Source organism: Stegodyphus dumicola, chromosome X1, assembly GCF_044657685.1.
Source record: "Stegodyphus dumicola isolate Sdum_Otavi_A_Nest chromosome X1, ASM4465768v1".
Taxonomy (NCBI): domain Eukaryota; kingdom Metazoa; phylum Arthropoda; class Arachnida; order Araneae; family Eresidae; genus Stegodyphus; species Stegodyphus dumicola.
Window position 1 is genome coordinate 91539695 of NC_140780.1, and position 13447 is coordinate 91553141.

The following is a 13447-nucleotide window of genomic DNA, read 5'->3' on the forward strand; positions in this document are numbered from 1 at the left end:
ACCAAATCAAACCCTAATTTCCGCCTGCTTTCGTGGTGTAACTGGACAGCATAGCATACATACAGCATAACTGGACAGCACAGCATTACATAGAGCCAGGGTTCGAGTTCTGACGAGGGCATTAGGCATTTTTCACGATCCCTGCTTGAAAATAATCTAGTGACTCTACACATTTATCAGAATTACCGAGTTTAACGCGATGCAGGTACGAAGTGAAGGGCCCATCTCTAGTGAGGAACTGTGCGGGTTACGACTTGCTATTCTTTATTTTTACGCTAATTTTTGGGAATTGCTGATACAGGCTTCTTTCCATGTTTACTAAATCCCAGCGCACTTGCCATTTAGATACTATCTGTTCCCACGTCGTTGTTCTTAGAAAAGAAACAGGTTAGTGCCATTGTCTGTCCCGTACCTGAGATATTCTTGATTACCTCCTTTGCAAACATATCAACATATTCATTGCCCTGGAATGTTGTGTGTGTAGGCACCCCGCCCAAGATCGATCTTTGACCCAGACGCCTTTTCAGCAGCATACGATGTATATTTTGAACTAAAAGACTCCTACTACCGCTTGCGAGACTTGAAGCCGTATCACTGTCTATGATGGTGATACGCTTAGATTGTTGAAAACCATAGTGTATGGCTGCTTGATTTGAGAGATTAGAATCTCCAGATTATGCTCGCTGGGTGTTGCCAATCAATGGTGCTCAACAATTAATCTCAAAGTCTGTGCGTAGGTAATTTTCATCCTACAGCCTTATCGATGTGTTCATCCAAATGACGTCGTGAAGGTCTGCAGTGCATGCTTGATCTGACCACAGACTTCCTCAAAGGACACGGGCATTAGCAGTACATAAACTCAGTCTTGAATAAACACAAAAAAATCACGTGTTAAATCTGGCGAAGAGGGTGGCTGGGGAAGAAGGTTGTTGTCTGTCGTTGTAGCACGTCCAATCTAGCGTTGGTGAAGAACACGATTAAGAAGCTCTAATACATTACTGTGAAAATAGGGCGGAGCATCGTTCAAATTCAATCATCATAATTGTTGTTCTGCTAGGGAAACAAACAAGTTTCCAACATATCTAGAAATGACTCACTGATTACAGTTTCTTATTCAAAAAAATGCACCATGCACCTTTCTCGGTGGACACCGCACCGAAAGAGTGCATGAAACTCACGCTGCACTGAAATTACAGATCTGGGCACCTCAAAACGGAGGATAGAGGAAGCTTTTTCCTGTTGCAGTGCTATCTGGAAAACAAGTTGCAGCTGCGCAGTAAGCATGCCAAGCAAACAGCAGGAAGCGCGTGAGAAACTTTGAAAATTGCCAATGCTTATGGTGTAGGTGTTACACGGGTAAGGTGATACATCGATGTATTATCAATTTTTTAAAACCGCACCATTCATTTATGATATTGTATATGTTCGTAACTGTGTGTTGTGTATCGTACGTTTTATTTACTTTATCTTATTTTGCCCATATTTATTAAATTATTACTATTCATTTTTTATGTTATTGAAATTTTGCTTCATTAATTGTGTATTGCATATAATTGAAAACTTGCACATACTGATTGCATTTTCTGTACATAAGTGTTTTATTATTTTTAGAATTCCTAATTTTGTGAAAATATAAAGTGCAACTGTGTAAACAACTCAAGTGTTACTGGTAATATAGATTATTTTTTCCAAACTATAAAACACTTAAAGTTTGAAATTAAGCATCTGGGGTAATTTTTGTCATACGTTAGTCAAACAATTTGCGTTTTTCTTTTTAGAATGAGATAAACTTTTATTAAATATGAACTGAGAGAGATCATATGAAAAGATAAATGCTGTAATGTTTCGAAAATTAACTTTATATTTTTAAATATACCATTAACATAAATATTTGGGCAGCTTAAGACACTTTTGTTATTATATAGGGTTTGCCCGGAAAGTAGTAGGGCAGAATTTTTAAAAAAACATTTTACAGTTTGGACACATCAACTTAATAGTTTTCAAAATATGCCCCTTCTGCATCAAAACAGCGTTTCCAGCGACACTTCCAATCACTGAAAGCTCCCTGGAACGCAGAAACTAGAATGCTCTTCAACTCCCTCGTTACGGCCTCGTTATGGCCTGGACCAATCAGTGGTGCTGTCCTTTCATAATCCTTTTCAGTCGGGGAAAGAGGAAGAGTCTGAGGGAATAACATATGGACCTGTAACTGTACTTGAAAGACTCAGAAAACGAGTCGTCCGCGTCCGTCCAGCAGTCGTTGGATCATGGAGGCTCCATCACGACAATGCACCGAGCTAAACCGCCTTTGCTATCATGAACTTCCTGACCAAACGTGGCGTAACACACCGTCCCCAGCTATCCGATAGCCCAGATGTCATTCCTTCAGACCTCTTCTTCTTGCTCCAACGGAAGATGAACGGTGGGAAAGCACACAATATCGTTTGTTTTTAATTAATTTAATACTGTATAATTTAAAAACATAGGTATATTATATGCAGAGGTAGATAGCAAGTTAACTAGTCAGATAGAAAATACTTTCCAAACGATTAAAAGATAAGTATTGCATTAATCTTGATATCAGTGGGGGATATTAGAGTTATCGTGAACAGAATAACTGCCAATTTTTGAAACGAAAGAGGAGTCTTTCAAAGACATTCTTTTCATATATCTTTGTGATGCACTAGTTAGTATCTTTAGTTAGCAACTGAAAGGGCTCGGGTCGATTCTGAAGATGGTATAATTGGTCTTTCCTCATTCTTCTAAAACCTGAATGTCTCTGCAACCTCACATGTAGTCAATAATGTAAATTGGGCTTCTTAATTATGTGGTAGGGTGATTTATGATAAGGCATGTGTGACGAGGTCACATTCAATTAATTATTTACTACGTTATGGCAATATTTAGATATTTGCATCAGATTCCTTTGGTGACAGTTTCATTTTTTCGCCAACTTGTGTTGTTAGGTGAGGAATAGATTTCATCAGACAACTGTTGTAAGTGGAGGAAAGTATTGCGTCAGACAACTAGCGTCTTCACTTCTGTTTGCCTGGGTAGCTGAAGGTATTTTGCGATTGGTTGCCTTCTGACGCTGGATTTTTTTTTTCATTGGCGGCAAAACTTAACTGTGGAACTTTATAAAAGGCGGTAATTTTTGTCCACCGCGAGGGAGGAGAAGGAGGAGATTGTGAAGGTGCGAGATGGAAATGCTGCATAGAGAAAGACAGTAAGAGTGGGGTAAAATGCAAACTTTTGGGAGTTTATCGTGCAAGCTTTCTTTGGTCTCCCAGTGTGTATGAAGGAAGCGAGTTTCTTTCTCTTTGATGTTGTAGCTACAAAATTTAAGCTAATCTCCTTTTTCCCTGGCTTGGAATTTTCGCCCGGCATCCCGATGAAGAGTACCTGCATGTGTTTGAGCTGAAATACACCAAGTCTTCGAAGGGCTGTGTGGAAGAATTGATCTATCCTTTTTTTTTGTTCTGAGTGAGGAGGCCTCATATCGTCATGTGACATACCGAATTTAAAAAAAGGAATATCTCTTCAGTATTGTTAGTATCCAATAAAGCAAGAATTAAATCTGTTTTCACGTGTTTGTCACTCTGTCGTCACGGCGGGCTATAGACCTGGATCTTGTCCTGGGGTAAGTTGCCACTATATTCCTGTTTATCCTAACATGTGACATATACGTTTGCCACCACAACCAACGAAATAATCATTACCACAGCATGAAAACTAGTCTTTTGTTAATATGAGATATTGAAGGTCTGTTCTGTTTGCCACCAGACACATATCGGCATGACGCATCTTGTCCTTAAATACGTTATTTGACTAGTCTGTTGCTATTCAAATTCTAAACGTATTGTTCATTCACAGTTTTTAGCATAACTAAAAGCACAGAATGCTGAACTTGTTTTAATACATTCTTCAATTCAACGGGCACTTGGAAAATTGTGAAATTTCATTATTTTCAGTTTATTTAATTTGTGACAAATAAAAAGAAAAATACATCTTAAGTAGTTTTCAATTATTTTAGTTTAGTTTTTTATTTGTAAAATATATAACTATGCTGGGTATTCCAAAAAGAAAGGCAACTTTTAATATCTGTTTTTCTTCAAGGGTAAAACTGAGGATAATCATTCAAACTCCATATATATGGACTCGCAATTATTAGGATCATTTGTTAATTTACCGGGACTTCTTGTTAATTTATTATTACACATTTTGGCTCATTTAAGCAATGTTAAAATATAGTGTACTACAAACATATTAATTTAAAAGTGTGATAAATTAATTTAGATGAACGCGTTCGGTGTTTAACGTGGTTTATGATATTCGACAAATATGAAGCCTGTGAATATTAATGGAAAATCAGTTACATGCTATATATACATAATAACTCTTTTTATTTATTCCACAGATTGATTTGGATACTATGGGGAAAAATTTAACAAACCCTTTTATACGGGAATCTATGGGCGCAAATGGCGCGTTGATGCACAAACACAAGACGTGAGACAAGAAAAGAAACATTAATTATTTACGTCCAGTAAGGTTAACAAGTGCTTCTTTGCAGCAATGCTTACAATAATTATTCAGAATTACTTCCATCAACAGTAACAGTATATGCTTCGCAGCATTGATGGAGTAATTGGCTTGTATAATCGCTGGTATAGGGACGTAGGTGGTTTTCCTGGCATTGTGCTTGCCACATTGCTTTGCAACTCTAAGCCAGCGACTGTAAGGTATTGCCAAGCATCTATTACTCCAGGTAGACATAATTGTGTGCAGTTATTGTAAACACTGCTATAAATACACTCTTGTAAACGATGCTGTAAGTTAAGCAAATTCTGTTTCCTAATATTCTTTAAAGTTTGTCTCATGAGTTCTGAATTACCCTATCTGAACCATTGATTAGCGATAGTTAAAGGTGCATTTTCTAAAATTAAAATAAAGAAACAGAGTGAATTTACGCGGTAAAATGTTTTCAAGAAATATATGTCTTACAGCATGCAGCAGGTGAAAAAATTTAAAGAATTATTTTTTTAACATTTAAAACAACAAGAAACTGAAACAAGATCCTTTGTTTAATTTTAGTCCCCTATTTTAAATTGATTTAAATACTGTTAAAAATTCTACAGCAAAGCTAATAAAGTTACAAGTAATAAAAATAAACTTCTCTTTTGGGCATTTAAGCAAAGAAAAAAATTTTTGTCCTCTACGTTTGTCAAAAACAGAGTATTTATTTGTGGAAAGAGAAATACTTGAATTTTTCAACTGTGTAACATTTATTGAAACAAAACGCAATAGATGGAAAATTAAAACTCTTCAATAAAATAACGTGCTCAGTTACTGAAGTAAATAAAAAAAATTCATATTTGTCCTTCAAAATGTCAAGTGCATTCTTACCCTACAATAACCAACAGAATCTAGCAAATTCTTGCTTGCTCTGCAGCAAAAATGCCAACCAAACTGTCTGAACTTTCAAAGATTTTAATTAATCCGGATATATCATAGTCTTTTGCATTTATTGCTTATTTATTACAGTTTCCGAATTGGCAGTATTTATATTTGTCACAGGTTTCGTTGAATTTATCAGGTGCACTGGAAATTACATCTTCACTGTGTGTAAAGATAGTTTATTTTCTTTAAAGCCTTTACCAGAAGAAGCTCAGTTTCATCTGGATCATTGCCAGAATAACTTTCTTTTACAGTGGGTGGTTTTCTTTCAATAAATTAATTTTTTCAATTTTTTCAATTTTTATCAGCATCCAGTTCTTTTTTACCGACCATAAATTGTTATATATGCATTTTAATGCAAAATACTATATGGAATTTTCAAATTATTATAATCCAGGATTTATATGCCATTTCGGGATAAAATTTCAATTAAGTGATAGATCAGAAATGTCACTTTCTTATGCAAAAGAAATATAGAGTTTATCAAAAGATGTTATTGCAAATTTCTGGAAGCGAATATACTCTAGTAAAAATAAACTATTCGAGTAAAATTATTGACATTCGAAATCGGCAGCACTACTGGTTGAGTGAATTAATAAACTTTCAAAGGACCAGTAGTATAAATAAGACAACAAATATATTTTATACTGGATAAATGTAGGAAATTTCCTGAATGATCTCCTGGCATTCTAAAAGTTTCTAATTAAAGGAAAACATCAGTATCCAGCAGTAAAGTTTCAAAAAATAATGCAACGACTCCCCTCCTACGGCCTAGATCTCTGTGAAGTGTAAGCCCTCATACTGCATAAATTTAGCGAACTTTTACATGCTGTGATTTTGGGAAAAACGACTCCACTCGTGAATTTTATAAACTGCAATGAACTTCTCATGGACAAACAGAAAATAACTAATGGACACCCACCACTTTAGGATTATTATTACAATTCATAGTGTTCCCAGTACTAAGAAAGAGGCCTTGCTATATGATAAAAAGTGATTTGTCTTAGTAACATGAGTCGGAGAGGGCTTAACTTTGTGGAAGAGGTTGTAGACTCTTCTCCGCAGCGTCTCACCGTTGTTGCCATGATTTTGTTGCATTTTACAGTTTCTGTTTCAGGTGAGAATTTTGTCCTTGGGAAATACCGATCTCTACTTTCGTTCATAGCCTGTAGAATCGCAGACATTTCCGACTGAAGTACGCTGTTCTCTGCATCGAGGTGAAACTTGAAGTCCTTCGTGTCATGATTATTGAGATGGATTTTTATTGCGAATTCTTTTCCGTTGTTTATGCCGGATCCATGTGTGTAAATCTTCGAAAGAATTTTTGGTACCTGCTCTGCCTTCTATTGAAATTTTATGGTAGTTTTTCGCGATTAAAAGAATTCATTCAAACATACGAATGAGATAAAACTCGATCATACACAAATTATTACGGATTTTTAGGGAAAGGGATAATTCCCGTTGATAAGTTAACCCTCTTCCAAGAAATCGGCAATGACTTACTTACTTTTTATGTATGTACTCTTTAACCTTATTTATATACTAGTATATGCACTATTTTTTTCCTTTTTAAATTGTACCTTTTCGATTCATATCATTACACATTTTAAACTCTTAAGTTTATTACAAGTTTTTAATAGATTTAACAAAGTCCTCCTATGTATTAACATTTCTTAGTCTCAGTTTATAGTAGTTTTTACACTTCCTTTCCTGGAAGATAATCATGAATATAAAACTAATTATATATACTATATAGATATAATGATGTTTCCAAATGACGAGATAAAGTTTTGTTTTTGCGAAAGCTTCAGAATTATCGTCCTTGCTAAAAAAATACGTTTCTCAGAAAATATGTTTAAATTTGTGATTTTTTTGCCTGCGATTTTTCAAGATGCATCTTTGAGAGATTTTAGTAATGAGTTTTAATTTTCCTTTTAAGTTTAAGAATTTAAATATTTGCATTTGTTCATATGATACTGAATATCATTGACATAAAATAACTTAGCAGCCTGCTTCAAGTTTCACGAAGTAAATTTAAATAAGTAGATATGAATTTTTACTTTTCTTCGTGTTTACTGTGCCTACTAAAACGCCTTAAAAACACTGAAAATAATTAATAGAAAGAAAGAATATGTGTAAAATCCTTATTTGAGAAAATGAACTAGTAAGGTCCTTTTGGAAATGAAAAAGGACTTTTACAAAATCAGAAGTCTTGGAAGTAAAAACATGAAGAAAACAATTATACTAATCCTTATTAACTAATAGGTATTTAACGTAGGTAGTTTTAACAGTAGCATTTATTTCTTTACTGCTCATTATTCTAAAAAGAAATATAAAGTAATGAAATATAGAAACCAAAGAAAATTATATTTTATATGCATAATTATTATACTTTGTCCATAAAAATTAATTTTTATATTTGTTTTTATACTGCGTTTCGAATACTTTTCAACTCTTCATTATTAAACGTATATTTTCCTATACTGAATCAAATACGCAAGGTAACTGTTAATTACAGTTCTAAAATTATTTCCTTGAAAGAAATTTTAATCCGGAGAATGTACTTAAAATTTTGTTGAATTACGAGGGCCATCCAGGAAGTAGATTACGTTTCCGTCTGTGTCCGCTAGAGGCGGGGCTAGCGCGGCCATCTTGGGGTCAGAGCGTTGCGCAGCTCAGTCTGCATCTAGCCGTGCTAGTGAGAGGTTCGTGCTGTGCTCCGTTCAGATACTGTGACGGTTTGAAATGTCTGCGTTAATTGAAAATCCCGCGAGCTGCGAGGTGCGCTCAGTAATAAGGTTTCTGACTGCAAAAAACTGTAAACCGATAGAAATCTATCGGCAGCTTCGTGAAGTGTATGGGGACAACATTATCACTGAAAGTGGAGTGCGTCAGTGGGTCATAAGATTTCAAAATGGCCGAACCAATGTTCACGACGAAGATCGAAGTGGGAGACCCAGCATAGTGACCGCCGAACTTCTCGAAAAAGTCGATGCTAAAGTCCGTGAAAATCGAAATTTCACAATAACGGAACTTTCTTTGAGTTTTCCACAAATTTCGCGAAGTTGGTTGCACGAAATCATCAGCGAAAAGCTTGGTTACCACAAGTTTTGTGCAAGATGGATTCCAAAAATCTTGACAGAGGACCACAAAAATCAGCGAATGGCTGCAGCGTTGAACTTTTTGGACGCTTACCATAAGGATGGTGACTCTTTACTCGATCGCATCGTTACTGGTGACGAAACATGGGTGAAACATGTGAACTGTGAAACGAAATTGCAATCAATGCAGTGGGGGCACACAAGTTCTCCCCAAAAACCCAAGAAATGCATGCAAACAATGTCGGCAAGGAAGATGATGGCGACTGTTTTTTGGGACAGAAAAGGTGTAATTTTGGTGGACTTCCTGGAAAGAGGCACTACAATAAACTCTCAAAGGTATTGCCAAACTCTCCAAAAACTCAGAAGAGCAATTCAAAACAAGCGCAGAGGAATGTTGAGCTCTAAGATCTTGTTGATTCACGACAACGCCCGGCCCCACACGGCAAATGTCACTCGTAAAGTTCTTGAATCTTTTAAGTGGGAGTTGTTTCCTCATCCGCCGTACAGTCCCGACCTGGCACCGAGCGACTTCCACCTATTCCCAGCAATGAAGAAGTGGCTGGCTATGCAGCGTTTTGATGACGACGCACAGCTGCAAGAAGAGGTAACGAAGTGGTTGAAGGCGCAGGCGGCCGAATTTTTCGACGAAGGAATTTCCAAGCTCGTACATCGCTACGATAAATGCCTTAATTTGTATGGTGACTATGTAGAAAAGTAGTATTTGAGTGTGGCTTTCATCTGTATATAATAAAATTTGTTTCCTATACTTTGTTTATTTTTTTATTCCAAAACGTAATCTACTTTCTGGATAGCCCTCGTACTTTCTGGGTATTGTTTACTGATTTGTTCTGTGTTTCTAAAGTGGTTAACCAAGTAAAGGATGATCAAAGGAGCGCCAAGGTATTCCGACCGTGCATCAGTGTTTGAAGTTTTAGAAGGATGTAAGACTTTTCACTCTACTCCAAAGAAGTTGTTTTGATTCCATTAGCTTATAATAAAGCAGCTTATAATTACCAAAAGTAAAGAGTTTCCTAGCACTGCCCGTATTAATCAGCTTAAATTAGAAATTCAGAAAGCTCATACACTATTACGGTAATTTGAATATTTAATAGGTTTGCTCTTTCGCAACATATTTCTAACCATTTATTTCATGGGTGTATTAGAATCAATATCCACATAATATGCAATTAGTTTCACCTAATACCTAAAATTTTACATATCTATACAAAAGGTACCGCGCGTTTGCACATTGTCTCACTTATTAAGCAAGGAAATTAGCACAAGTTCAGACTATGTAAAAGCATCTTACCAAAGGATGCGAAATAAAGGAAATAACAATCTTTTTCATTAATAGTACATTGAAAGAAGAAGCAAATATGGAATGAAATATCTATGCCCGTAAATGGTTTGTATTTACTCTAGATATACTAAAAATAATTTTGCATTACTCTGCTTTAGATTTGGGCCATTATGTGGATATTATTGGACGGATGAGCCAAATGTTTCTTTAACTAGGAAGGTAAACTCCAAGAACTGCGTTCACTGCGCTTAGGAAATTCTTCATGATGTGGCACCAGAATTTTTACAAAAAGTGAAGAAAGTACGTTGTGCGGCATCGCAAGCATATTCGTTATTGGTCCGTACCTCTTCAAAGAGGCCACTTCTACAGGTATCACAACGGGCTCCATCAGAAGTGCTCGTTTACAACAATGTTGCAGAATAACGTGTAACGTAATTAAAAATTCCAGAACTGCAGTAGTGGCATGCCGTTTATGAAGTTGTATTGATGCAAGATTGTGCTCCTCCACACGTCGCGACATGTTTCCGGCGAGTGCTGCAAGAGCGGTTTTAAAGATAGTCATCTTTTGGTGACCTTACAGTTTCATGGCTACCACGATCTGTCGACCTCACTACGATTGATTTTTGGTTCTGGGTTACCTGAAATCTAAGGTGTACTCATTAACTCCACGAGGTTTGCCAGAATTGAAAGATGTCTTTAAACGTGAGGTTACAAAGATTCCCTGAACGATGTTACGTTCTTGATTGCTGCCAACAATAACTCGCATGTATTGCTTTTCGTCTGGGAAGGGGGTCACGTTCAAAACTCGCAATATCAATAAATGCTTCTCCATCTTTTGTCTTGCATTCATTCTCACTGGTTCTTAACAATTCTGTTCTTTGCAAATGATTTACGTCTGCAGTTTTCTTCATACGTGTATTGTTTATGTGGAGTTTATGTTTTTTCGATGTGCTGATCAGTTTGCGCTGGAAAGAAATTGGTGTTGTCATTCGAAATTTCAAAATGTCTTCACTTTAACCGTAATCATTTGAGCTCTATTGCTTTAAATCAACGCTATCTCGAGAAAATATCTTCAAATAATATCTGAAATTTCAATTCGATTTCCTGAGCTGATAGGGAAAGTTTAAAAATTTTTCCATGACAGCCAAGTAGTAATAGAAGCCAAGTAGTAGACCATGTGGTCAAGTAATCAGGATGTTGATACTAAACACGTTTTCTCAAAAATGCTGCAATAAATATTTCTGTATGGAACTGAACACTATTCATCATAGCTGTATAATAAAATCTTGTCTATAAGAAAGACTTTCGTTCAACCTACTAGGCAGGAAATCCTGCTCAGTCAATTTCATCACGTGGCAGGTTTTCACGTGAAGTAGCTTTATTCCATTTCATCGCCTTAAGCATCATCTGTAAGTTATAATATAGGGACGCAAGGACCTCTCAGATACAACATATGATCTTTGATGCACTATACCGATAAAAATTTGCTCTGTAGTAAAACAGTAACTTGAAAGTATGCATTCTAAATCCTGAAGCCTGCATTCTGACATATACACTTTTACCAAACTATAAGAAAATAAAGCAAGGAAAACACTGATATTAACAGGATACCGAGTAAAAATTTGCTTGCGAAACAAGAAGGCTATAATTTATGTGCTGAAAACGTATGCTCAGATTTCATTGCAAATTTACGCTTTACACTGCTGAGATGACGTCCGACCCAGGGGTGAATACCGCGCGGAATTTCATCGTCATCTTAATGGAAAGGATGAGAATAACTACCATGCCACAGCTCGGGATGGCAGATCAGAAAGTATCTGATGCTGGTTTCAACTGGTACAGTTTACTAAAACGTGTTAGAAATCTTAACATTATAATTGTCACAACGTAGTATGTTCATTGTATTAGCATAGTAAGAAAAAATATATATACATGCCGAGATGTTGTAGGGATTATTTAAAATTTTTTATAGTTATTTTTAATTTTGAAACCCTTTCCATTAGATTCTTGTTTTCTACCTACATTTTCCTGCCAGAATGAGACTTCAGTATCGCGTAATGAATGAAGTAGAATTAACATTTCATGGGGAAGTTCAGCCATTTCTAGAGAACTCAGAAGTTCATAGTAGAGCGGGTTCTGCCTTCGGACCACGTCGTTATTTTAAGCCTGTCTTACTACGAAGATCCGTAATTATACGTGTCTGTTAGTATTCGCCGGCAAGGCTTAATTACGGACCAACTCAGTTATCTATGTACAACTTCCGCTAAAATTTAGCTTGTTAGAATTAGTTTAGTTTCTTATTCTTTAACTTAACTGGAGGCTTTCCTGTAAGCCCGAGGAGGGGCTGACCATAAGAGTTTGAGTGACTAAAATAGTATTTTATTTTGGACTTCTATTTTATAGTTTTAACTTTTGGACTTCTATTTTATAGTTTTAAGGAGATCGGTGAATAGTAGCTAGACACTCCCATTAAATTTCTAGTAGCCAATGACACGTAAAGTACCTAAAACTTTATAACGTAAACAATATCATGCCCTCATATCTATAAAAATTCTCTTAACATTTGCACAAATCAATAATATAAGGAGATTACACTCCCATGTACATATACAGGTGAACTTACGTCAGCGAACGAGTAATACATTCCACTGCCACTTATTCCATGCTGAATATCAACGTACACCAATAGGTGTGTGCACCCTTAGGGAAAATACATTCGTATACATAAATATACTAAGCACACACATTCTATTAAAATGAAAACGAATTACATGCATATAAATATACTAAGCACGCACATTCTAGATTATGGTAAGAAAATTAAAAATATCAACATACACATAAATATACTACGAACATTCTAAATTAGTGTAACAAAAATTCGAACAAAAATGAAAGAAAAAGAAATCATATGAATTGAAATGTCATACGTATAATAATATGACAGGTATCGCAAAAGAAAAACTGTGGAGCAATATCTTTCAGAGTATAGCACTGCCAGTGCTATTGATAAAAGAATGTATATTGAATTAGGTAAGCCAGAGTAAAACTGGAGTATTAAAACAAACTGGAAGGAATACTGATGGCCTGCGCTTTTTCCTTCTGAGCCGTAGGATTGTTTATTTCGTTTTCAACCCATATGAAAGGTGAGTGTTAATCGATTCCTTGAGATAGACATAGCTTGTCTAAGGATAGTCAAAGATTAGGCGATTAGGAGCTGCCGATGTCTCTACAGCGGCACTAAACAGTATTCCTGTGGTGAAAATGGTGAAATAAGTAAAAAATGTGCCTAACACGTAAAATGCCATCTCGGTTCTGAGCTTATATTTAGCAGAAATTGTTGATTTCGGGAAGGAATATAAATGTTCATCTCCCTGTTATGTCTGTGTCCATCTTGCTTGCAATTTGAGAAGAATGCGTTAAAAGTAATATTTTGGTGCTACTTTGGTAGACGGTTGCACGGATTTTTGGCGATTTTTTTGGCGAGCGATACGACTTATGGTAAACCCATTGCTAGACAAGTTATTTATGGTAACCGATACTTTGTTGTCATTTTATTTTATTAAAAAAAATTATGCGTTTTATTATG